General features: G+C 40.0%; 1 protein-coding gene across 7 annotated transcripts in view; it reads left to right on the top strand.

Annotated features, from left to right (window-relative positions):
* Positions 1 to 364: 364 nt before the first annotated feature.
* Positions 365 to 25,016, top strand: part of FAM49A (family with sequence similarity 49 member A) — a 53,787-nt gene continuing 29,135 nt past the window's right edge. For 5 of the 7 annotated variants that reach the window (XM_017824823.1, XM_017824820.1, XM_017824817.1 and 2 more), the window contains exons 1-3: positions 365 to 479; positions 16,268 to 16,318; positions 18,102 to 18,170. The gene's annotated coding sequence lies outside the window, so the exon portion shown is untranslated. Of the gene's footprint in view, positions 480 to 1,047; positions 1,128 to 16,267; positions 16,319 to 18,101; positions 18,171 to 25,016 lie in introns of those variants that run through there. The other 2 variants (XM_017824821.1, XM_017824824.1) reach the window with 2 other exon arrangements.

The raw sequence follows: 25,016 nt of genomic DNA on the forward strand, positions 1-25,016 counted from the left end.
TCCCGTCCCGCCTGCCCTCCACCCCAAAACAGAGCCCACGGGCTGGGAGGAGAGGAGAGGGGCCGGGGAGGGTTTGGGGCAGCGCAGATGTCCCCGGGGGGAGGGTGACAGCCGCTTGCTGCCCTGCCCTTATTCCCAAGCGGACACCCCAGACCCCCGAACTGCGGAGCCAGGGGGACTCCACGGACGGTCTGTGCGGGGATGAGCGACCCATCCCCCAACCCCATCCCCATCCACCACCCCCGGAGGGCGCCTCGCCCCCCCAGCCCTGGGCGGCGGGAGGCGGGTCCGGGGGAGCCGCGCCCGGGGCGGCCGCCGGCGGGAGCCGCACGCAGCCACCGCGGGGCGGGGCGGCTCTGCCACAGCGTCGCGCTGGGCCGGGCGGGCTGGGCCGCGCCGCAGCGCCGGCGGCTGACTAGGAGGAGCAGCGGGGGATGGACGAGGGTCCCTGCAGCGGCCAGCAGCGACGGGCGGCTCAGGTAAGGGCGGAGAGGCACCGGGGGCCGCCACCCCACCCCCCCGGGAACTGCCCGGGGGCGGGCGGGCTGAGCCGCCTCTGCCGCTCCTTCGCTCGGCGCCCCCGCATCACCCCGCGGCGGCGGGGCGGAGACGGCGCGCTGCAGCCCCGGGGTTCCTGCGCTCCCCGAGCCCCCCGAACCCTCGCGGCCGCCTTTGTGCCCGCTGCCCGGCCCCGAGTCACCCTCCCCGCGGTGCCCCTCGCACCGCACCGCGGGGGCGGCGCCGGGGGACACGGGGGGGACGCGGCCAACTGTTGCCTGGGAAGCGCCGTCCCCGGAGCGCTGCCAGCGCCCGCGGCACCGCGGCGGTGAGTGCCGGGGGGGGGCTGCATTCGCTCCCAGCCGCGTCCGGAGAGGCATCGGGTGCGGTGCGAGCCCCAGTGGAGGTGCCCCGCTTGGCCTCGCCCCAGCCTGGGGAGACTCTTCCCTAGCCACTGGCCCTCCTGGGTGGAAGTGTCCGGGTTGTCGCTGCCGGGGGGTGGTGCCGGAGTCACCGCGGCCGCGGGGACGAGCAGCTCCCGTGCGGGGACCCGGCCCGGGGCAGTCCGGCCGGGCTCCAGCGCTGGTCCGGGGTGTTGGTCACACAGCGCGCCGCTGTTCGTGGCTGGAGTGAGTACTGGGGGGAGAAAGGGAGATAAGGCTTCCAACTTTGATTATACCGAAAACTTTCTGCTCCAGCTGCTGGTAGTTGCTGGATGGGGGGTGGCATAAGCGTGGTGTTTCCAGAGGGATGTACCTAGACGAGAGATGAAAAACAGGCTCTGTAATGCTGCCTTCCTCTCGTTGGAATCGCTGTCCATGTTGAGAGGTGTTACAGTGAACAGATACCACGCTTGCATCCATTCTTCCTATTATTACTTTTTCCCCTAATTTGATTTCGAGACCGTTTAGCTTTAATTTTATTTATGTGGGGTTTGTTGTGCTATGGTCTTGATAATACATGACGCCACTGTGTAAAATCGAATGCTCCGTAATTCGCTGGCAACACAGCGAGGCTCTTAATTGCACAGGCTTTCAGTGGTGTTGCTAATAACTTGCCGAGGGTGCTGATGTGCGTTGGTTTCCAGCCTGTTCCTGGTAGACTCTGGTTGTCTTACAGCCCATCTTTGTGCTCTCTGATTTTGTTTACCAGTTCTAAAGGCAGTTTATATGTGTATGGGGAAAGGGTAAGGTAAGGGGGACAGATGTGTGTTTCCTTTGCTTTTTCTGTTTTGACCATCTGCAAGGTCAGAAAAAAATGAAAACAACTTTGGCAGTGAACTCTTAGGTGGGGAGATCTGGCATGAAATACTGTCGTGACATGAGGTTCCCTTGTGGGCAAAGATTTTCACGTGCTCAGCACAGCTCTACAAAAATACCCCAACTCATATTACACAGGGAAGAACTGAGCTGATACTTCCCTTTTCCCTGTTATGGTAACTTTTGTGTTTTTATAATGCGTTAGGAAGATTGATATATCAGCAATGTACTTTTTAAAAGTAGTATAAAAAGATCAACCTTGTAACTTCTCATGTGTAAATATCTTTTCTGCTCTCCTGTTCTACCCCCACTCTCCCACCTCACTAGGCCCAAATTATAAACTAATGGTAAACCCCTACTACTTCCTAGGGTAGACTTAAAAAAAAAAAGTTTTAATGAAATGAAATTACAGATCATGGGAATATCATGAAAGGTCTGAGTTAGGTTCATAAAAAGCGTAAGGTAGCAACTAAGAATAAAATTCTTCAACTTGAACAACTGTAGTATAGTTTATCTGGTCTTTAAAATTTCAAACTACGGCAAACATAAGCAAGGCTTTCTGAGTTACTGGTTTACAAGGTTACAAGGTTTTCTGAATTCTGGTTTCTCAAAGACTGTGCAATGTTTTATTGTATTCTGCTCTGTACTTTTTCAGTACCTTTCTGTGTTGTTTTTGCAGTGATGCATTTTTTTCCCATGAACTTCTGTTCTTTATTAAAAACAGAAAATGAACAAAAACCAAGTGATTAAAAAGACAATGTATGCCAGTAATTAGAGTAAAAAACCCCCTTGATTAAGTCAAAAAGGAAAACTGATGACCATCTTGGATACTACTGCATAGTTACTGTCAGCAGATGTCATTTTGCCATAATAGTGAGTCTATTAGAGAATTTTACAGTGCTGAGAAGATAATTCATTGTTAGTGTGCTTAGCTTGTCCTCATGACATCATTTTTGACACTGTTTTGTCAGGCTGAAATGTTTTGGCCTCAGCAGTATGGTAGCCTCACAAAGACATTGAGGATTTGCATGTGCAGTATGTTGCAGATTTGCACGTTATGTGTTATACAAAATGAGAGCTTAAAATGTCTGTCAGTAATATAAAATGTTATTTAGATGAATAACCATTCCAGTACTTTGACAGAAATAATATTTTATAGATATACAGATACTACAAGTAAGACCTCTTTAGTCAATCGTATTTCTATCTACTTCCAAATACCCTCCTAATTAGAGTTTTTAGAGAAACTGTAAAATATTTTTGTAGAGTCACTGGCATTCTTTAGCACTGGGTGCACACTACATGCAGCAGCACATGAACTTGATAATTCAATTCAGATTTTATACAAACCAGAAAAATACTATTCTATATCCAAAACCTGTATACAATCCAGACATCATTAGGTCTGTTAAATCCCTGGAGACAAACTGACTGTGTCAATGTGACCTATAACATCAATGTACAGGGGCATATGCATGCCAGCAACGTATGTTGATTTGAAGGAGCTGAAAGCTTTTAGTGTTTCCTCTGTACTGAATTCAGAATGTATTTGGATCCATTTCAATATTACCAATCATTCTTTTAGCAGTGCTTTCTACTCATGTTATCTAGGAATGCAAAACAGTAACACTAAATCAGAGAAAACAGTTTGAGAGGCATGAATTAAAATACTTAATATATGGGGCAGCTTGAGAGCTACAAAAATGCAGTCATAAATTTTAATTTTGTTGTTTAAATTAAAATTGTAATAGAAGCTGCTATGCACTGCTGGGAATGATGATGAGAACAACGTCAATGATGTGAGATGTACAGATCTGAATTCTTGTGAAGTAACAAGAATTTGCCATTCTTCTGCTTTCACAAAATTCCAATTCCCACTTCCAATTAAAATGAAAGGTGTGTCTTATCTTTACTTACTGCTTATAGAAGTTCTTGGTTTAAACTGGTAGCAGTAGTGGATTCTACAGAAAAACTAACAGTAATAGATATAGCACAAGTACCTTTTAGGACAGATGTGACCCAGTACAGCACAGGTGCTTGAAAGATTTTTATTTAGTATTGTGGATTTAAAATGTTTAGAAATAATGCCAACCATAAGATTTAGTTAAACATCAGTCAGCCTTATCTTTACTCAAGAACAGTTACTTTTGCATGCTAACAGCTGAAATACTCTTGTCTAATTTATGAACTTCTCAATAGATTACAAAACCAGTGCTCTCTGGGACTTCTGTTTGCCTTTTTTTTTTTTCTTTATCCATAACAACAGTACTTCTATAGCACTGTTCATAGTGGACAGGTTGACTTTTAACATCATGGTTTGGATAACTGACAGTGCAAAAGGTGAAGCTAATGCGTAAGTCCCAGGCTTATTTTTGAGTAAATCTGTATAAGGAACTTATGACATTTGTAACATGTGAAAAGTTAATTTTGAAGGTTCCAGTAGCCTGGTGGAACCTTCCAGTGGTGTTATGTGTCCCTCTGTGTGCTGGTCTGGTTTGGTTCAAGACTTAATAAATATAATTCACAAGCATGTGTCCCTCAGGCATGTTGAAGAGCATCAATATGGTGTGGGAGTTGTCATGTCTAGAATGTGGCATGGAGCATACTGGAATCTTGAGTTTGATCCTATTTGTCTGTGGTGAGCTCTGGATGACAGAGTGCGAGTTTTCACAATTTAATAACACTGGAGGTGGTTTGGTGTTTTTAAGGGGATGTGTAGACTTACACTGACTGTACTCTTCTGTATCTCTCTGATACACATAGGTTTAACTTAAAATTTAAATAGTTGTTAGAAGCTTTTTTATATATAATTTATGGGATTTGGGCAGAGGGGGAATGCTTTTCCCTGCTGTATTACTGCCTGAATTCATAAATTATTTGAGTGGCCTATTTTACAATTAGATGCCTCAAAGCTAAGGTTGATGGTCTTAAAGCCCCTGTCTGAAAGCACACTTTTCCACATTTTTTACTGTGAAGAAAATGGGATGCACAGAGCTTCATTTCTGCATCCATCCAGAGCTATTACCGGAGACTGTTCTGGAGAGTGGCATCTCTCTCCTGCCTCACTGCATTTGACATCCAGAGATGGAAATGTTTCCTCAGGATTTGAAAAGCCTGTTTTTCTAAGAAATGAATGCATTCTACCTCAAACCTGAGGTAGAAGCATTTGCAGTGATGTTAATCTCTCCCTCTTCTCTTTGTTTGATGTTGCATTAGTTGCATCCCGTACTCATTAAATATGATGCTTGATTCTCTGTCCTCTTTTCAGCTTTAAGTACCTTTAGCTAACATCACCTTCTTCCCAAGAGAGTGCAACAAGCAGCTGTCATAAGCTGTCCTTTATTTCACCTGCAACTGTGTTACTTTGAAAAACACCCCAAACAATAATTAGGCCAGAGGGAGAGTGACTCCTGCCCTGTGATTAAGGCATTCAGGTGAGGGAAATCTGGTTTCTATAGGTGTTTCATTGTTTCATCCAGTGAATATTTTTCCATTTCATGGCTTCAGCAGGAATAATCTTAGGACTGTGGTTTAGGGCACTACCCTGGTGTGCAGAGATGTGGTTGGGAGCCAGTCTCTCAACCTGAAAAGAGCCTACCACCCACTTTTGCTTCCTCTGTGGTTGCTTTCCTGATGCTTTTAAATTGCTCGATGGTGCTTGGGGGCATGCTCCTGCTCTCTCATCCGAAACTTCAAAATTGCATGACTGCTTTCCTCAGGAGCTTGTGAAAAGAATAACTTTGTATCTTGATACTAGGGAGGCCTGAGGGTTTTATAACCCTTTTTAATAACATAGGTACCCTCTTGAGCTTCCAGGAGTAGGAGACATCAGTTTAAGGTACAGCCTTCAGAACTTTGTTACCTACTAGGTTAGATGGTTTTTTCTGCTTACTATCCCAGTTATCTTACTTTCCCTTACCCAAATTTGTTGTAGCCATGCTCAAAATTCTCCTGTTGAGTCCAATTTGTGCTTCTAGACTCATATGGACTAAAAAATCTAAGAAGAGTATAAATTTGGGGGGTGGAGTTGGAGGCCAGAATTTGGCAAGACTGAGGACTCCAGGAGAAAGTCTTTAGTTTGAGTTTAGAACACAATTTGAGTCCGGTTTAATTCAGTTGTCCAGTGTAGGTGTCTTGTCCTTGATGAGATGCTTTATGACATCCATCACATCTTGGTGCAGATGTGAGGCCGCCAGGAGACCCATGTCTTGCGTGGATCCATGTCCTGTAGCGCCTGCCAGTAAGGCGGGATATTTTAAAACAGCTGAATACTATTTGCTTCTGCAACTGAACTGAGCTCAGTAGTGTCCTAAGACTATTGTTGCCTAGGCTGAATGTAGTTAGACTAAGAAGTGGGAGGAAGGGCTTGTTTTCTTGTTTTTCAAAGATAACCTGCTTTCTGTTTTATTTTCTTTATTGCGAGTGTATTTAATACCTAACTTGATCATTATAATTTTCATTTTGCAGCTGCCCCAGATTAAATCTGGAAGGTTAGCTTGAGTTAATGGCTTTCTGGGAAGAGGGGGAGAAAGTTCATCTTCTGGTTTCTCTCATGCATGTTAATAGTGGTGTGGAGCTGTGGGGAAAAAATTCATTACTGTTGTTAGCTGGTGTGGAAATGCTGAGTGATGGTGCCACTTACAGAGCAGAATTGGTTTTGGAGAAGAAGGAAAATTGTCTCTGATAACTGATCTGTATGATCCTATCTCCAGTAAATTGATTCTAGAATTGTGTTTAAATAGCTTTCATGGGAGATGTACAGTGGTATTTATTTAGTAGAGGTGATCTGTTGGTCCTGATTTTTTGGAGGGGATTCCTATAATGCTGTGGAAACTGAGGAGGGAAGCAATGGCGGGGGAAAATTCTGTAATAGTATTTCTCAAGAGTTGTTCAGACCTGTTTAGATTTGAGAAGGCTGTTAAGGTTGTTAAATTTGTTACATTTGTTTCCAGGAATAGTCTAATTTTGTCTCAGTTATACTTTCTCCCACCCACACATATATGGTTTGACTCCATGTACTGTATAGCTCTGCAATTGCACAGTGCTCTGCTTCAAGGATCATCTGTAGGCAGTTGGTGACTCCTTCAGATAAAGATTTCATGATGGACGTTGGCATCTTTAGAAGATTCCAGAAATAAGTCTGTAATCCTCTCCCTAATCATTGATGGTGGCAGAGGAATTTGAATCTGCTAATTCTCTGTTTTTCCTATGTTTTTATTATTAAAGCATAAAAGCCCTGTAGGACTGGAGCACTTTCCTCACCCTCTCACAAGGCTGTGCTTCAGCAGGGCTCTGTAATACCAATTACTGTGGGGGCAGTTTGCCATTCCAGATGAGATCATGATGGGGATGCTGGAAAACGAGTCTTTCTCAAAATGTGTTTTATGCTCTGAATACTTGAGAGATTTTGTTATAGTGTGATATTTAGGTCTATGGGGTTTATATTTTTAATTAGTGAAAAGATTAAAAAATCCACTTAAAATTTGCTGTCAACATCTCCTGTATTCAACAGGAAAACAGAAAATAATTCCTGATCTTGAGATATTTTGGGACTGTGTTGCCTGTAGAAGTGATTGGTATTTCTGCAACTAGATAACAGTACTACTTTTGTTTATTTTATTTTTTTCCCAAAAGACAAGGGGAGAGCACATGTGTTAGAGGCCTTAGATGTAGAGATAATATATATCTATTTTTTTGTCCATTTTTATACCGTGAGACACAAAATGATTGGGCTCCAACTACTTATGCCTTTGTTTTACTGAGGTTTTGATTCATTAAGACACAGACAGTATCATGTTGTCCTTTACTGAACTAAAAGTAAAACTGCCAAAAAAAAAATCCTCTTTTGTTCTGCTGCTGAGGAACACTGTGGGCTGCCAAATCCTGACAGTCTGAGTCACCACAATTGTAATAAAGTGTTTGTACTTTGGCAGTTGCTGTTATTCAATGTCTTCTAATTTATAAGGCAAAGGGACACCTACAGGTTAAAATACTATTTTTTAAAGAAACAGTCCATGTTTATAATGAAATAACATTTGTCAATAGAGAATTAAATACATTCTTGAAACACTTCAAAGCTTCCAAGGAATAAATGATTAATCTTTAACAGTAAGGAATATATACATTATACATATATATTTAACAAAAATTCCATGTTCTGTGTAAGAGTAGTGCTGGACTTCAATAAATGATGAGATTATTTTACTCTGCTGTTTTGGCCATCTGATCTGACCTGATAATGATCTGATAACCAGGGAGACTGTTTCCTTCCTTAAAAAAAAAAAAATGTTTTAAGGACAGGGCCTCTGACCCTGGAAATGCTTATCTGCATTTTAACTTAAATGCGTGGGCCATGACCCAGCAAGCATAGCTCATGTAATTGAATTCAGTTGTTTTCATCATCATTCCCAAATAAAGTAGTCAAGTATAAGTTGTAATAGTCAAATTAAGTTGTAATAATCAGATAACACTCGGAATGACTGCACAAAAACAGCTGAGGGAAAGCAAGGTGGCTCTGAATGGAGGATGGGTACCTGTAGGACTGACAGGTATGTTCCCAGACTCCACAGCAGGTGTCCCACAGGTGGCCATGTGTACACGATGGTGATCTGGCTGATGGATCCTGTTGCCTGTGCTTGGGAAGGAGAGGGGAGTTCTTACAAATTCTTGATCCCATCACCTACACATGGAGAGGAGGTGGGTTTCTTTACAATTTCTCAGTATGGTAGATGTTTACGGATGGGAGTCCTCATGTTGTCTGGTATTGGTTATTGGGGCAGAAACAATGATTTCTTTCTTTCTATTGATAAAATAACAACAAGGCTTTTATTCCTTTTTTTTGCCTGATACATAGGGAATTTTGTGTATCATTTACCTTTCCCTAAAACTGAGCTAATGAGATTTCCACTGTTCTCTCTTGCAAAAAAAAAAAAAAAAAGCCAAATTTGCTGAGTTGGATCATGAATAACTTTCCCTGAATCTGTCTTGTAGAGCAGCTGAAGAGAAGGACCGAGCTGGGTGTGGGTGGTGGGCACTGGGGCGGTGTGGGACACGTGGAAATTCATGCAGCAGAAAGCACTATAATTTTAATTGCTGCTCAGTGTCACACTATCACTACAGCTGTTTCCCAAAGAAGTGCTTTGCCTGCTATTGACAGGACATGCACACAAAGGGAGGAGATGGTAGATAAGCAAATGCAAATATATTATATGCCTTCTATCCTTTGGTTTTTAATACATTCTGTAGTAACGAGTTCAGCGTGAAACACTCAGTGACATGTAATTATATATGCATTAAGCAGCAGTTGATTCATAGTGTCCCTCTTTCAGGTTGTATATCCATAATGTACCGAGGTGGGGATGAGTGAGGAGTAGCACAGCTCTGAGCTGCTTGATTCATGTGGCACTGCAGTCCTGCTCAGCTGCTGACTTCCTTTCTCCTTTTTTTTTGCCCATAAAAGGAGAAAAGTGCTGCCATATGACTTGCTCTAGAGAGAATCACAAGACGAGGTGGCGGGGGGGGGGGAAGTTATTCAGGTAGCTTTGTTTCTTGTACATGGTACAAGACATTCTGCTTTCCGTGTGGTATTGCTAGCAAAGCATGTAGTAGTATTTCCTTCAGCTGACATTGAAGTAAAACATTTCATTCTTTTAATAACTTCTCTTTTCTTTTTTTTTTTGTTTTCTGCACGGATGAAAGATTCTAAAGGGAAGCTGGATATAAATGTGTTTGGAAAGGAGATAGCCCCAGTTCCTAGGGATTAGGCTGTCCTCCAAACCTGCAGACACTTTCCTGCTGGTTTTTAAGGAATGACTGTATGTGGTATTCTCCCATCTTGTGCCAGTGACTGTAGGTAGACATGCCTGAATTCATTGCTTAATTTTGGACTGTTAAAAAGCTTCATCTCCAGCTTCTCCAGAAAACAGACTAATTGGGTGATTCTCTGAAGACTTGCTCAGAGACCAAATCTGAATAACTCTGTGTCTTTGCAAGAAGTCCATGAGCTTGCTTATTCTGCAGTCTCACAGTGACTCTTGGTGTACAGTAGAGCAAGAGTTGCCTGACTTCCTTTGGTATATTCTGAGAAAAAGCACAGCCTTGCCACTGATGAGGGTCACATTTTCTCCATAGAGCAAAGGCAATTAACAGCTCTAAATGAGCTTCTAGCATGGGTGGTGTGTGATGGGCTCCTGGTTCTGCCAGCACCAGGATGGTCAGCTCTGACCATGCTGCCAGCTGATGTCCTGCGTGTGTGTTCAAAGCCATCTCTGAGTCGATGATTCACAGTATTGATCAGCTTGAGTTTAGTCAGCCTTGTATGTTCCCTTTATTTACTGATGCTGTGAAACGATTTGACATGGGGGCACGTAAATCAGCTGTCTCTCTTCTTGCTCAGCCCAACACAAGATGTTTTAGAAATCACAGCAGAATGGATGTGTCTGTGTAAACCAGACTTTTTCCTTTGACAGCTATGAAAAGTGGAGATCTTTGACCTGAACATTTACTTTCATATGAAATGAAGCATTTTGTCAAGGAGCCCAAAGGGAGCTGGAGAAAATTAAGATCTTAATGAGCAGTCCCTTTTCTGGCATCACCCTTTTCGAGTGTCACTGTAGGTATCCTGGGAACAAAAGAAAAGGATCATACTAATTCTGGATCTAAAGTAATTTTTTAATTTTTCTTTTTAGCCGTTGCTTTGTGGGTTTTTTCACATCAGAACTAGGATGTAGGCCAAGATCTGTGAAAAACAGATGTCTGTCTCATGCCTTCAGTGTTATCATCACTGGGATTTAATAAATTTGTTGATTCACATATGTGGGTGGGCTTTTGGTTGTTTTTCTTGAAAGATCTGATTTTTTTTGGTTAATTGGAGTGATGGTCTTTAGTTGGGTGTTGACGTCACTGTTGAGATAAATTTGTCATTTTTCATATCTTTGGAAGACTGAAATTGTACCTGTAGTTCAAGGCACTATGATTAAAGTATTCCCGGGTAAATCAGGCTATGGGAGTTCATCATATGGGACTATTAGGTTGAGGCAGGTGGTTATTAGATGGATGATTAAGTGAACTCACTGGACCAGATTGGCAGCCAGTACTCCAATGGTTATAAATGGGTGGTCAAGGTTTGACAGAGTAATAAGCAGTTTTGTCAATACTGTGGTGAATTGACCCTGTCGGGGTGGTAGGTGCCCACTGAAGCTGCTCTATCACTGACCTACTCAGCTTGACAGGGGAGAGAAAACATAATGAAAGGCTTGTGAGTCGAGATAAGGGCAGGGAGAGATCGCTCACCGGTGACTGTCATGGGCAAAACAGACTCCGCTTGGAGAAATTAGTTTGACTTAATCAAATCAGAGTAGGATAATTAATAATAAACTCAAATCCTAAAACACCTTCCCCCCATCCCTCCCTTCTTCCCGAGCTCCACTTCATTCCCAAATTCTCTGTCTCTTTCCCTCAAGCTGCACAAGGGGGATGGAGAATGGGGGTTGCAGTCAGTTCAGCACACCTCTGCCACTCCATCCTCCTCACACTCTTCCCCCCTCTTCCAGCATGGGGTCCCTCCCACAGGAAACAGTCCTTCATGAACTTTTCTACTGTGAACTCTTCCCACAGGCTACAGTTCTTCACAAACTGCTCCAATGTGATCCCTCCCTCAGGATGCAGTCCTTCAGGAGCAGGCTGCTCCAGTGTGGGTCCCCTGTGAGGGGACCTGCCAGCAAACCTCTGCTCCAGCATGAGCTCCTCTCTCCATGGGTCCACAGGTCCTACCAGGGGGCCTCCTCCAGCATAGGCTTCCCATGGGGTCAAAATCCTTTGAGCATCCATCCACCTACTCTGGAGTGGAGTCCTCCCCAGGCTACAGGTGCATCTCTGCTCCCTCCTGTGTCCATGGCTGCAGGGACACAGCTGCCTCATCGTAGTCTGCACCACGGACTGCAGGGGAATCTCAGCACCTCCTGCCCCTCCTTCTGCACTGACCTTGGGATCTGCAAGGTTGTTGCTCTCATGCTCTCACTCCTATCTCTAGCTGCTGTTCTGCAGCAGTTTTTTTCCACCTTTGTAACTGTTATCCCAGAAGTACTGCACCATTGCTGATGGGCTCGTAGTGGGTTGTGTCATCCTATCCTGTTCCCCTCCACCTCACTCCTGCTACCAAAACCTTGCCACGGAAATCCAATACACAATACCCTTACACTTTTAAGACAAGAAGGTAAGCTGAATTGAGACTGAAGAACCATCATCTTTAGGTCAGCAGCTGTAAAAGGGATGTATGTTTTTGTACTATCCAGATGACTTTTTGGTACCCTATGACACTGCACAATCACATCTATACAAAGTTTTACACACAGTAATTTTTGCCAAGTATAATATTTACATTCAGATTTGCACCATGGGAGTTGTGTTTTCCTTTGAAAAAATTTTATGTGCCTCTCTTGTGTTTACAAGAACTTCTTGCTGATGTTCTTTTTTGTGCAAAATAAGGGTAAATGTTTCTGATTCAGGTTTTCATTAAATTTTTTAAAGTTGGGATTTCTGACTTAGAAGAGAGAAACAATTTGTGAAGACATATATAACTTTGTGAATTATTGAAAAAAACACAGATTTGTCCCAAAAATGCTGATCTTGATACGGTGAATTTCTTCCTTGTTCGTCACTCTGATGTGGGTGGGGTTTGGAGAAGCAGAGTTTCAGCTGCTCTGCATTGGGATGCTGTCAGTAGAGCTATGCCCACTCTATACCAGCTGACAGTCAGGGCCAATGTTCTACTGGGAGCAGTCCAGGGTTGCCGAAATTAAGAAGTCAGATGCTCATGTTTAGTCTGCCTGAACACATTAAAAAACTGTGAAAACCTAGAGTGCAAATTTTCACGTGTGCTGCATATAATACATGCAGAAACACAAATGCCCAACTGTTACATGTTTTATATTGTTCTGTTCCCTTGGTTTGAAAGCAACAACCACCTAGGTGAGGAAGTGATATTAAAGCTAGGAGCTATAAAGCCTGGAAAAGGTGACCTGTTAATTCTGAAATGCACGTCTGCTTATGGAATTAACTTCTAAAAATGATATTCTCCAGAAGCAGCTGGGTACTGTATTTGTGATGCGTGTTCATAGTAGGAACTAAATAAGGAGTGAATATGGCATGCAACTCTACTGTTACATTTTTAGTACTGCTCATGACACGGTTTTGTCCTGTGCCAACTAACACTCTCACAGATAATGCCCAAGCATAGTTCTGGGGTAAGGAGAGAGATGGACCATTTCCAAAAGGCTGTTTGGATCTGGCCAGGCTGTTTTGGAGGAATAGGATTTTAGTTGTCCAGCTACAAGCTGTACCATGTTTGTTGGTTCCAAGCCCAGAGCGTGGCTGTGTGCCTTAGTCTGTTTTATTTTCTGACATACATGTGGCCACAGATCCTGCTTTCCAGGAAGCTGGGATTCAGATGCTTCTTTGGGAAGGCAATGGCAGCATTGTCTTTGAAAGGTAGGAGAAAAAAGTCTTTCAAGCCTGGAAGTGAGAGGCTGTGACTGGAAAGCAGGAAAAATAATCCAGAGCAACTTAAAATCATAGAATAATTGAGTTTCACGATTTTTTTGGTAAGACAAACCCCAGGGAATATGCAGGTATAATAAGCAACTTTGAAAACAATTACTTAAAAAAATATATGTATTTTTTAAGAATTATGGCCTGGCATTTTAAATCAAAATTAATAAATTCAGTGTAAGCAGATGGCATGTACAGTGTCCTCAACCAAAGGATGTATATCTTGGCAGTAGAGTAAAATTTATCCCTGACCTAAGCTTTGCCTTCTGTTAGCTAAAGGAGCAGCAGCAACTTACTAGCACAAACCTGAGTTGGCATGATCTTTAGGTTTTCCCTGGGGAATCCCTGTCTTAAGCAAATGTCTCAGCCCTTTTTTACTAATTGGCTGTTTGCCTTTGTCAAGGAGATGCAAGCCTAACCTTATATTTAGCAAAAACTGAAGGGTGTGAAGTTTTGTGTGTGGGTGTTTTTTTTTTCTTTAAGCAGTGTTAAAGGTATTAGAGTCCTAATGACTTAACAGTGTCTGGTCCAACAGACAACTCAAGGGTTGACTCTAGTCTGTGGAGCACAACCATCTGTCTCACCACCTTCCTTCTGTAGTACTTGAGGAATAGCTGTTGGGATGGTGTAGGCGTCCTGGTGAACTTGCCATATATTCCTCCACCTGGAAGTGGTCCAGTGGTCAGAAACTAAGCTTCCAGTGTCTGCATAGACAGTGACAGGCTAAGTGCCATTCCTGCACTGGGAATTCCTGCTATCTGGTGCAGTTTGTGGTATGAGGATTGTGTGAGGAGAGAATCAAAGCTCAGATCAGGATGCTTTAAGGATGAGCTGCCCTGAATTACCTGCATTGCCATCAACATCGTTTGCATCTTTCTGCATAATATTTATATAGTAAAGCTTGGTAATAAAGGTTTTAATGAGTCTGTGCTTTTTCAGTATATACATTGGTAACTGTGTTTAGCTGCTGCTCCTTTTTTATTTTTTGTATCTTAAATCAGAATATAATTCTTTGCTTGATTTTGGAACTTGTACTTCCTAGTTCTTGGGTAAAGGACTTCGAAAACATGAAATAATATTGTTGTTGCATAGTTAGGATTGAGAGTCTGGCCTCTGACACACACTTCATCTTATTTAACTCTTCTGTTTTGCCTTTGAACTACAGCATTACGTAGTCCATTCTGTAATGCGGCTTCACTTAACTCTTCATTTGCAAATAGAATTAATTTAGCATTTTGCTATTTATGCTTCGTTGAATACTGATCGTACAGCCTTAATTATTTCTTACACAGCAGGAAACTTTCAAAATAGCAGCTGTGTTTTTCCTTAAGTCAAATTGGTTGTGAACTATGACTGCTCAAATCCCTGGGTGGATAATAAGCTTTACTCCCAGCAGGTCCCCCAGACTACTACGCTGAGGGAACCAAACTGATTCCTGTGTTTTATTGTATAAATGCATTTTAACTAGGGATAAATTGACTTACTGGATGTTACCAAAACAGGAAAAGAGAATTTTCTCTACCATGTTAATATGTGATGGTTTGCCTCCTTGTTGATATCCTTCCCTTAAGGCAGCATTAAGATTTTGTTAAGGTTCCCAGAGTGTCTTATTTATTTCTGTCCATTTTTATCTTGCTGAAGTTAAGGAATGATTACTTTCCTTTCTTTCTAACTTGCAAATTCTCTCCAGGAGAAGAGCGATTGCTCATAAATTTGTTTCTTTACCCTGTGGTTAAGTCACAATGTTGCAAGAAGTGTCTTTATTTTATAAACACATTAAAGTGTTCTTCCTCTTCATTCTCCTCAGCTTTCCTATGGGAAATTCTGATATCAATCTTGGGCTCTTTATCTCCACTTCTAAAGGAATATTCCTTTTTAAATACCTGAAACTGGAAACTTGAAACTTTGCAGAGTGGTTTATCCTCTTTCCCCTCCCATGGCACTTGCTCTCCCACTCAACCACATCTCTCTCAATCCAAACGCGTTACCTCAATGAACTGGCCTTGCAGCCCATTCCACACAGTTATTGCTTGTGAACAAGAAGTGCTTCCTGGCATCACCTGGTCTTTTTTTAATGCCCATTTCATACTGGTTTATCACAATAACTCTGTGAATTGGACTGACGTTGTTCTTAGATCCCATTTGATCTTTGTGTTAGTTTGATTTTGTTTTATACTGAAATTTGGATATCTGTGATAAATTCTTTACAAGGTTTAAAAGCAAGCTTCCAGAATGGAATGTGTATTTTATTAAAAATTTAATTTAGTCCTAGCTTCTACTTAAGTTGTGCTGAGGGATAGCCGTTCTGTGTAAGTTGCAAAGTTTTTGTAATTTTATGATACAGCTAAACAGGAGATACTCCTTGATAGTTGCTGGTTTTTTGTTTCCAAAATTTAGTTTTTCTATATAAATTTAGCTAGGGCTGGAGTTCCTAAGTCTTTCAGACCATCATTGTTGTTGGGTCAAGAGGGAAGTGGACATGTTTTCATATATCTTGAACTAGTAAATGCTGTAAAAATCAATGATATTTAGAGTTGGTTTTTGCAGCCCAGTCATGCCAGAGGGTCAGAAGTTGTCTCTTACTACATAACTGCTCTGTAGGAAAAGGGGTATTTCTGCGTTCTGTGAGGTGCTGCCAGCACTTTCCCTATCCTGAGGTGTTCCTGCTTTGCCTGTTCTCTGATGCCTCTTTCCTATCTTCTTTCCCATGTAAGATGCATCACTCTTCAGGGTGAACTTGGTGTCCTAAACAGTAGTTCACTGTCTGTACTGAGAGACTGACTGACCTTTTACTCTGGGCGTAATACACAGTAGAAGATACCTTGCAGGAATACTCTTTGTTTTTGAAAAAAGGGCAAATTACTCAGTATTTAAGGCATTTAAGTAACTTTTCTGATTTTTACTTAGTAATTGAAACAGTTTCATTAATAACAGTCCTTTTAAACAACTTTTAAAATCCACAGATTGCAGCCTCTGTCTAAGTATCAGGAAGGCTCTGGATCATCTTCAACAAGGTAAGAGTCAACTCTGGTACTTTCAGTCTTGCACAGAACAGCTGTCTAGCAGATTTGAATGTCATCAATGATAAATGAACACTCAGCCATCCTTGAATGCCATCCTACAGTTTTACTGTTGCACCTAACTGGTGCTTTAAAAATGCTATCTGGGCATAATATTCTCGCCTTGGGGTTTTTATTTGTTTGCCTTTCTTATTATGGAATAACAACTGAGAATTCTTCTTCCCATGTACTTTTTTCATTTACTCCACTGTTTGTTTTGAGTCGTTTCACTGTTATTGTTCTGGTCTGTGTAAACCCTTGGGACAGAATTGGCTTAGGCAGAGAGCAGAGTTTGTTCTCATCCCTTTTGAAGTCATGATTCTGTGATTTTCACAGGGCTTCTACTGCCATTTTTTCCCCCAAATCTTGACTGAGTTCCCATCAAACTCTCTGAAATATAAGTTCTAAATACCTTCCATTGCTACAGAACTGGAGAGAATTTGCAGCCAGCAGCAAAATAAAGCAATGCTGAAAATAGACATTTTTCCCCTAGAGAAAGGGAGTTCCCTGACTTGACCAGCTACTAATTGGTACAAAGATTTGTTTACACAGAGGAGCTGTTGCTAATTAGTTCCCTGTGTGGGTGTTCTACTTGGGAAATTAGTGTTACATTTTGATTTAATTTAATCTGCTTTTATAATGAATTGTTATAATTTGCAGTAAGGAATGTATTTTTAGGAAAAAAACCAATCTGCACCGCATCACCCTTCCCCTGAGTTTCAAAAGATAATTCCTCTTTAGGCAGAAATCAAGCACTCTTACTATTTTGAATTTAAATGATAAAAATGCATAATTAGATTAGAACCAGTTTTTAGTCATATATCTATAAATATAGCTGCAGAAGCACAACCATGTGTTTTTCAAAGCTTAAACTTAATTAAGCTGATTTATGGACCTGATGGCTTGACCTCTGAGGTTTTGTGGATAGTGAACCTGAATATCTGGGAAGAGTGTTTGTGGAGTTATATTAGCATTATTGAGGTTATGGTTGAAATGGAAGTTCACTTCCAAGTTTTCTGTAGTGGATTTATTTTTCTTGTTACCTTTGCCTTTATTCTGGAAGCAAACTTGCATCTCTCTAAGTTATTTTACTTAGAGAGTTGAAAAAGTGACATTAGAATAGCTGTCCCTGAAGATCCTTATGGATGAGCTGGTGCCCTTGTTTTTCCAGTAGATCCCCCCTCTCCCCCACACTTGCAGAATGAAATTATCACTACTGGGCATTTAAATTACATTCTTCATTTCAGTAGTTACAAAAGATTGGAAAATTAATTTCTGAACTTAGAACTGCTTTAACTGGACTTTTTCAATATAAATAGTGTTTTAAATAAGTATAGCTGTTGTACTAAATTGCTAAATGTTTTGGAAATGTATTCCCATTTTCATGATTTCATTATTATATCTTTTAATTCTGTGCACACTAGTATTAGTGAACATTATTTTCTTTTGGTTCTACCAGCCTTTGCAACAGCTCATTATAAAATCCAACTTAAATTGATTCTGTTCTGCAGAATTATATGGGATAAAGTGTAGTTTAAGTAGCTGATTGTTTCGACCCAGCTGCATTTTTGAATGGTATTGCTCCAAAAATTTTTGAATGATACAAAGTTCACTTTGAATAGAATAATTTCTATTTTTCCTGGGAATTTCTTTTTTAAACTAGAAAGCTTAATCTGAAAATTGAGATAGGGAAAAGCACAGTGATCCCAAGTGTAATCTTGAATGTTTCTCATGACAGACGGACATTGAATGTTTAGCATCACCTCTTTGGATTTTTGAATGTGAATTGGAACCACTGTATTCCTAGGTAAGACATAACCAAGTGTTTGTGTTAAGTACTCCCTTTCTTTTATATGTGAAATGCAAGAAAGCTAAGGAGTGCAATGTGCTGGACTTTACTTTGTGCAGTGTTTATGTCTTTGTTGAATGAGTCCAATGTTATTTGACCTTTTAAATAATAATAGTTCACTTGCCCTAAATTTTAATATTCCCTGAGAGAAACCGCACCAACGAATGTATGACCATCTATGTGCAGCATTATCTTTATGATCGGGTGTGTAGTTGTTTGATCAGCATGTTGCCATCCAAAGTGGCAGGTGAGTTCTGTTTGCCCCTTTTCTTCTATCAACACCTTCACTCAGCAGGATATGCTGGTTTAGGGAATTTGCTGCTGAAAATCTGTGGGATTGCAAAGGCTTCCTGGAGGATTACTTCTGTCAGTTTAGAACTCTGCATCAGCTCACTGCAGACTCAAACAAGTACTGGTTTCAATGCAAGGAAATCAGCGCCAGTATCTGCAGCAACAAATTGTTTTATTGGCTTTAAACTTCTTGTTTCTGTCTGCTGCAAGAAAAGGTTTGATATATGAGGAAGTCTATGAAGGGGTTGTGAAGTTGCAGACTTGAATAACTGAGGAGGAAGCAGAGGAGTTAGAAGGTTTTGATCTGTAGATGTAATTAAAAGAGAATTTGTCACTGAAGATTAGCTTTTTTTAGTGAAATACTAGAGGTTGTGCCAATTTGGCTATCCATGTTTTCTGCGTAGGTTACAAGGAACAGAAGGGAGATCTCAGGGTCACACTACACATGTGGCCAAGTTGAGGTCAGCACTGTGACGGGGTTTCCAGGCTGCGAGTCACAGACACCAGGTCTGCTGGTTCTGCCCCAACCACTGCTGTTTGCCAGCCCTTTCTGGGCTGCTGGGAAACGTAAAACACACAGGAAGTTTGACTTGGGCACTTGCAGCATCTAACACTTAAGATCTGAAGGGCAATATCTTTATCGTGGGAAGTAAGACTATGCGAGATGGTAGTTTTGATCTGGTGTTTTCTCAGAGATGGAAGCCACTGAGTATGGCAAGGACTCTTTGAGCTAACCCTGCTTTATTAACAGTGAATGATGTCATTAATTAAGCTGCTATGAGAGGCATCCAACAAGCAATGCTGTGGGCAAAAGACACAAAAACTTCCATTTGTTGCAGGTAGAAACAAACCCAACATGGCAGCAGCCTGACTGAGTTTCTGTTAAAGCAGGTTCACAGTATCCAGGTGAACACAGGGCAGTCTGTCAAAATAAAGGTGTTTGTAATCATGCAGGTATACTCAAAAGAAATAAAGCCAGGTGCAGAGGTGTTTGGAAGGTGTAGAGATTCATTAATTTAAGACCACAAAGTATGTGGAACCAGCATTGTCGAAAGACAGCAATATTCCTGTTTCAGTTCACTGGATGGGTGAATAAACCCAGGACCAACAGAGAAGGTGAATGTGAGGGGTGACAGGAGAGACTTACGTAGATGAAAGGCTGCAGTCAGAGCTTTGACAGCTTCTGCAGTGTAGGAAATTATTCTTCTCTGTGTTTTAAACTAATGATGTGAACTTGTAAGGACTGTATACTTTACCAGCGAAGCTACTTTGTGTATTTTATTTTTAAGTTTTATTTTCTCCTTTAAAATGCCTTCCAGCCTTCCATTTTGTTGGAGTTGTATGGAATTTGAAGTAGGAATTATGTATATGACATACCTATTAAATTTTATAATAGCAATTTAACTAATTAATGGCCCAAGCTACTTTTTAAATGCAGGATGATCCTTCTGAGCCAGAGAGGACAGAATCTCAAAAATGAGTACTCTGCATGGGCTTATCTACCCCAGGGGTGGGGAGGACTGAGATCTTACAGACAGGACAAGTAGAATGAAAAGGGAGAATAAAAGGAAAAATGGTAGGAATGGAGATAAATACTCTTGACATGTCAGAACAAACAGAAAATGAGGAGAAAAAAGGAGGGTGAAATGAGGAAATAGAGATTTGTTAAATTACAGATTATTTCAAATATCATTCCATAGAAAGTTAATATTACTACAGCATGTTTCACTGCTTTTATTAAGCTAATTGACAGGAAATAATAGAAATTACAACTGGTAGGAAAATGTGTTAGTTTTTTTCTTTTACCTGATATATGATTTTTGAAGTCCTAACTGTTTGCTATTAGAGACCTTTTACAGTTATTAAGACTTTTTTTTCCAAATGAAGCCCTTAAATATGCCTTTAATGACTTTAAAGATTGATTTTTTTTTCCAGAAGACTGACAAAATACAAGCTATAGAAGCATCTGAAGATTTTTTTTTTAAAGAAAAGATTCTGAAAATCAAATCTTAATATGACAGTGACAAGCCAATAATAAATTCTAAATACTAATGTGACAGAAGCAATTCTTTGTGCTCATAGCTCTGAGCTCCTTGAGCTGTGCTGGTAATTTCACATGACAAGGATTTCGTTTCTCTCAGTGCAAAGAGAAAGACTGAATCTCGTGGACCATTTTTAAAATGACCAGTATCCCTGAAAACTGTTTGGAAAAGTATGACATTAAATATTGCTTTAGTTCTCCAGAATTTGAATTTTCCTATCAGATTAAATAATTGGTGTTGGCTTTTAAATGACCTTGGAGGCAGGAGAATGTGGGGTGGGAAGAGAGTAAACTAGTTTTCAATTTCCTGTTTTCTAAGTATACATAGGCAAGTTTCTTAATTAAATAATACCATAGTAGACCTAAGTTAGACAAAGAACTATGATGGTGAACTATGATGATTCAAGTTTTCAGATGGTAAGTATATTCTGAAATAGTAACTGGTTGACAAGAATTAGGCATCATTTTCTACCAAAAGCAGTGTGAACTGTTAAGATGAGGTTAGGAATGCAGGGAGAACAACATCAAACATTTAACCTAATTTCCACAATTAAGTTGGATGCCTGAAGTATGCTTCACTAACTGCTTGAGGTGCCAGAATTAATATCTAAAGCTGAATCTCTGGAGTGAATTTGTACTTCACACACAAATGTGTCCTTGGGTATCACCTCAGGCCACGATAACTTACTAACATCTCAACTACCTTGATAAAATAAGCACTGTGGTCCTAGAACTTCAGAATGCACGTTAGACATTTTTTTAGAAAGTAATTAAAAGTTTATAAACAAGATGATAACATTTCACACCTGTTGCTATGCAGTCTTTGAGAGATTGTTTTTATGCCCACAGAGTACCTTGTACAGGCCTGTTCTGTACTGTTGCAAGGAGTACCATGTAATGAGGTTTTCAACACTGATTACTAGTTAATTCTTTGCCAAGTATTTTACAGATATAATGCATAATCATGTTTCGGGAAGACCTGTGAAGAAAAGTACTCTGATAACTGTAGGGGGCTGCCTTGCATTGTTGGCCAGATGTGTTTTCCCAAGAACTGGGCACAGTCTGAATCTGGAATTTGGCTGTATGCTAGATTTTGGTCTGTTGTGCTAGACTGCGATTCAGTCAGAGCCTAAAATTAAAATGCTTTTTCTGAGTTTTGCATCCTCAAAGAAGGATCGTTTCCCAGCAGGTGTTAATGATGAGTTAGTTGTTTGCTAATTTACAGCAGTGAAACTTATTGAAGTTTTTGAAATAAAGGGTAAAATTTTTCTAAAGTAGCAAAAGACACATTATTAACTTCTTCTGAAATAAAGGCTCTAATATTTCATCAATAGCAAAAAGTACGGCTTTGTGTTATCTCTTTTTTTAATAAAAAATTTTGCAAGAGATTTTTCTTTCACAAAAAAGATTTGCAAGCTCTTTTTTTGCAATGTTCACCTTCATTATCACAACTTGCTGACTTCCTTCCTCAGCTGCAGTTCTTCCTACACTCGGAGGTCAGAAAAGAGCAAGATCAACAAGCCACACATCTGGCTGTCCCTCTTTCCAACTGGAACAAAGAAACAATTTTTTAATGGCTTTTTGAGTTAATTGTAAACAATTTGGTTTTGGAGTCGCTGACTTGCAGCAAATGTTTGTCGTAGGCGGATGTAGGGAAAAAGGACCATGTCCAAATGCAATTCCTCTGTGGACAGTGAGGAAAAAAAATCACTTAAAAAAAAAGGAATGTCTTGCTCATTGTAGCATTGGAGTATGCTGAGAATTTTGAGTGCATGTGTAGGACATTTCACAAGCTTAAAATATATGCTTTGATGAGGCAGGGAGACACTAAATTTTCTGTAGTCTTGTCTACAATAATACTGATTTTTCCCCTTTATTTTCTGTAGCTATTTATGTATGAACAAATTGACAGTGATAAAAGACCAGGGACAAACAATAGGAATAGGGGGAAACTACTTTAAAATGAGAGTTCTGTTTTTTCTGGTATTTCTACTGTTCCTAAAGGCATTTTTCCAGCAAACAATTGTCAAACCCCCCCAATATTTACAGTCATTAATCCTTAAGTAACATTTTGAAAACAGATCTCTAAATAATTGTGAAGTGTCATTTTCTTACTTTCCCAATTACTGTAATTTTTTAATACTATATAGCATTGGGTAGCATCAGTATATCTAATTTATTGGATTTACTTTTTTTTTAAAGTGTTTTATCTAAAGTAAACACATGGTGTGACTTTTATACTTCACAACAGGAAATACTAGAATTGTTGATTTGCAGCACTACTGAAACCCCAGCTACTTTTAAAATACCTTGTACATTTCTGTGTCTAATTTGAACTCATATTGCTCCCAGATTTTGGTTGCTCTGTTTAATAGGTCTGTCACGATGGTTTTATTTCTAACCTGACAATCCTGCTAAATATTTCCAAATGTTTTGATGTGAAAAGTAAATTGGTAATGCTGTTTGGAACAATGCCAAGGTTTAGGAAAAACTGGAATAAAACGAATCATTCAAAAAAAATGTTTTCCATCAATTTGTTTGCAGGGGATAAAATGTTCTTTACAATGATTATTTTTTGTCAAAATTAGGTGTTTGGGTTGATAATGCCACTTAGTGGATAACTGCCTCAACTGCAGCCCACTTCCAAAACCAAATCAGGTGCTGGACAGCTATCTTGATTTGTATTGGAGTTTTCCTCCTGCTGGGAATGTGCTGAACATAGCATGTTTTCAAAGAACTTTTAATTATCAGCCCCTTTTTAGGAATTTTATTATAACCAGTTCAATTTCTGAATTAAGTGTATTAAATGTAGGAATTATTTATTACAGAATTTTAAACTTCTTATATGAAAGTAAGGTTTTTTAATTTGATTTGAAACAGTGAACAACAATCACTTTGCTCTGATTCTTTAGGTTAATAAAATATTAATTGGTACTATGGTGGTAATTTTAGGCAATACTTCGTTTTAGCCCTTATGGTTGGAAGATGGGTGGCTGGGCAAACACTGAACTAGAACAAGCCCGTAATTCAAGAACTGAATTGAAGATTCAAGTTCAAATTAAATCAAAGTCTGATTGAGAGTAGTTATTGCCTTTTACTGGGTGACAGTGTGGAGGCCGTACCCAAACGGGAGTGTAGGACTCGAATGGGCCTTGCTGGAGTTGGACTTTTTCTGACTTCAAATAATTCTCCTTCAGAAGATCAGAAAGGTGAGATAGGCACCAAATGTACATTCCACCACTGTTATTTACAGTTATTATTTCTTGAATATATTCCTTCCATAAAAATTCTACAAAGTAGTTTGGATGGTGGTATTAACAATGTGGTGTATTTGATATAAAATTTAAATATATAAAAATCCAACTTTAATACCCATGTAGATATACATATATATAGTTTATATTGTTCATATATGTACATTTTTCCAATATTAGTGTTTAAAAAAAAATCTAGTCTGTAATAAAAGACTATTAATCTTTTTGCAGTTTAAAGACTTTTTTTATAGAAAATATTTTTGCACTTTTGAAATGTGTATTGATTTAGGTCTTTCAATTTCTTTTCAGTCTATAAACTCTGTTCTTTGAACTTTTTTTTTTTTGACCTAAGTAAATTTGCATTACTTGCAAACCTGATAGTCTTCAATCACTGAGTATTTTTTACTTATTTTCTCAGGCTTTTCTGAAGTTTTCATTGATGTTGTTTTTATTAGTAAGTCAGTTGAATAAATTGCAACTAAAATAGTAATTGGGTCAGAGGAGAATAAAACAAAATTCAATTTCCAGAGATGTTTCCAGTGCTGTGTGGAATTCCTTGTGTACATGAGTATATGCATATGCTTGGGGAGGGGAGGGGTGTCTGCCTGTGTAGTTTTTACACAATTTGAATTTTTCAGCAAAGTTCTAAATATTTTTTAATTTCCTATTTTAATAGTTGCTTATACTTTGAAATTTTCTTAGAAACTAATGAATGTTGTCCTTACAAGGATGTGTTTATTTTAGATATGACTTATGCCACCTCTAAGTGTGAATGGCAAGTTGGTTACAACTGAAAATGAAACAAGGTTATGCGAAAGCAAAATTTCAAATTTTGCTCTAAACCTAAATATAGTGTATTTTCTATAGTTCCATGATTTGCCTTTCAAACAGGATTCAGCAAAGGCAGTAAGAAAATCTTGGATGTGACTGCTTCTTTCCATTTTTCATAGCAAGTAACTGGCATTTTAAAGTTAGTGTATCTCATACCATGTATCTCTTCTTTAGTCAGACTACCAAACCATTTCTTCTTTCTCAACTTTTAGACTGCTGCTTAACTTCAAAAGAAATAATGCTAATCAAAACTGCTTGAATAAGTGTAAATAGAAATGTTATTTCTGTTCAGAAGGAGAGAACAGGACTGGTGCTAGGGCTATGTGGAATGTGTCAGATGCCCTGCTGAGAACACTCACCACCCTCGGGATTTCACTCTGCTAAGCC

Source organism: Lepidothrix coronata, unplaced genomic scaffold (genome assembly GCF_001604755.1).
Source record: "Lepidothrix coronata isolate B3197 unplaced genomic scaffold, Lepidothrix_coronata-1.0 Scaffold113, whole genome shotgun sequence".
NCBI classification, from domain to species: domain Eukaryota; kingdom Metazoa; phylum Chordata; class Aves; order Passeriformes; family Pipridae; genus Lepidothrix; species Lepidothrix coronata.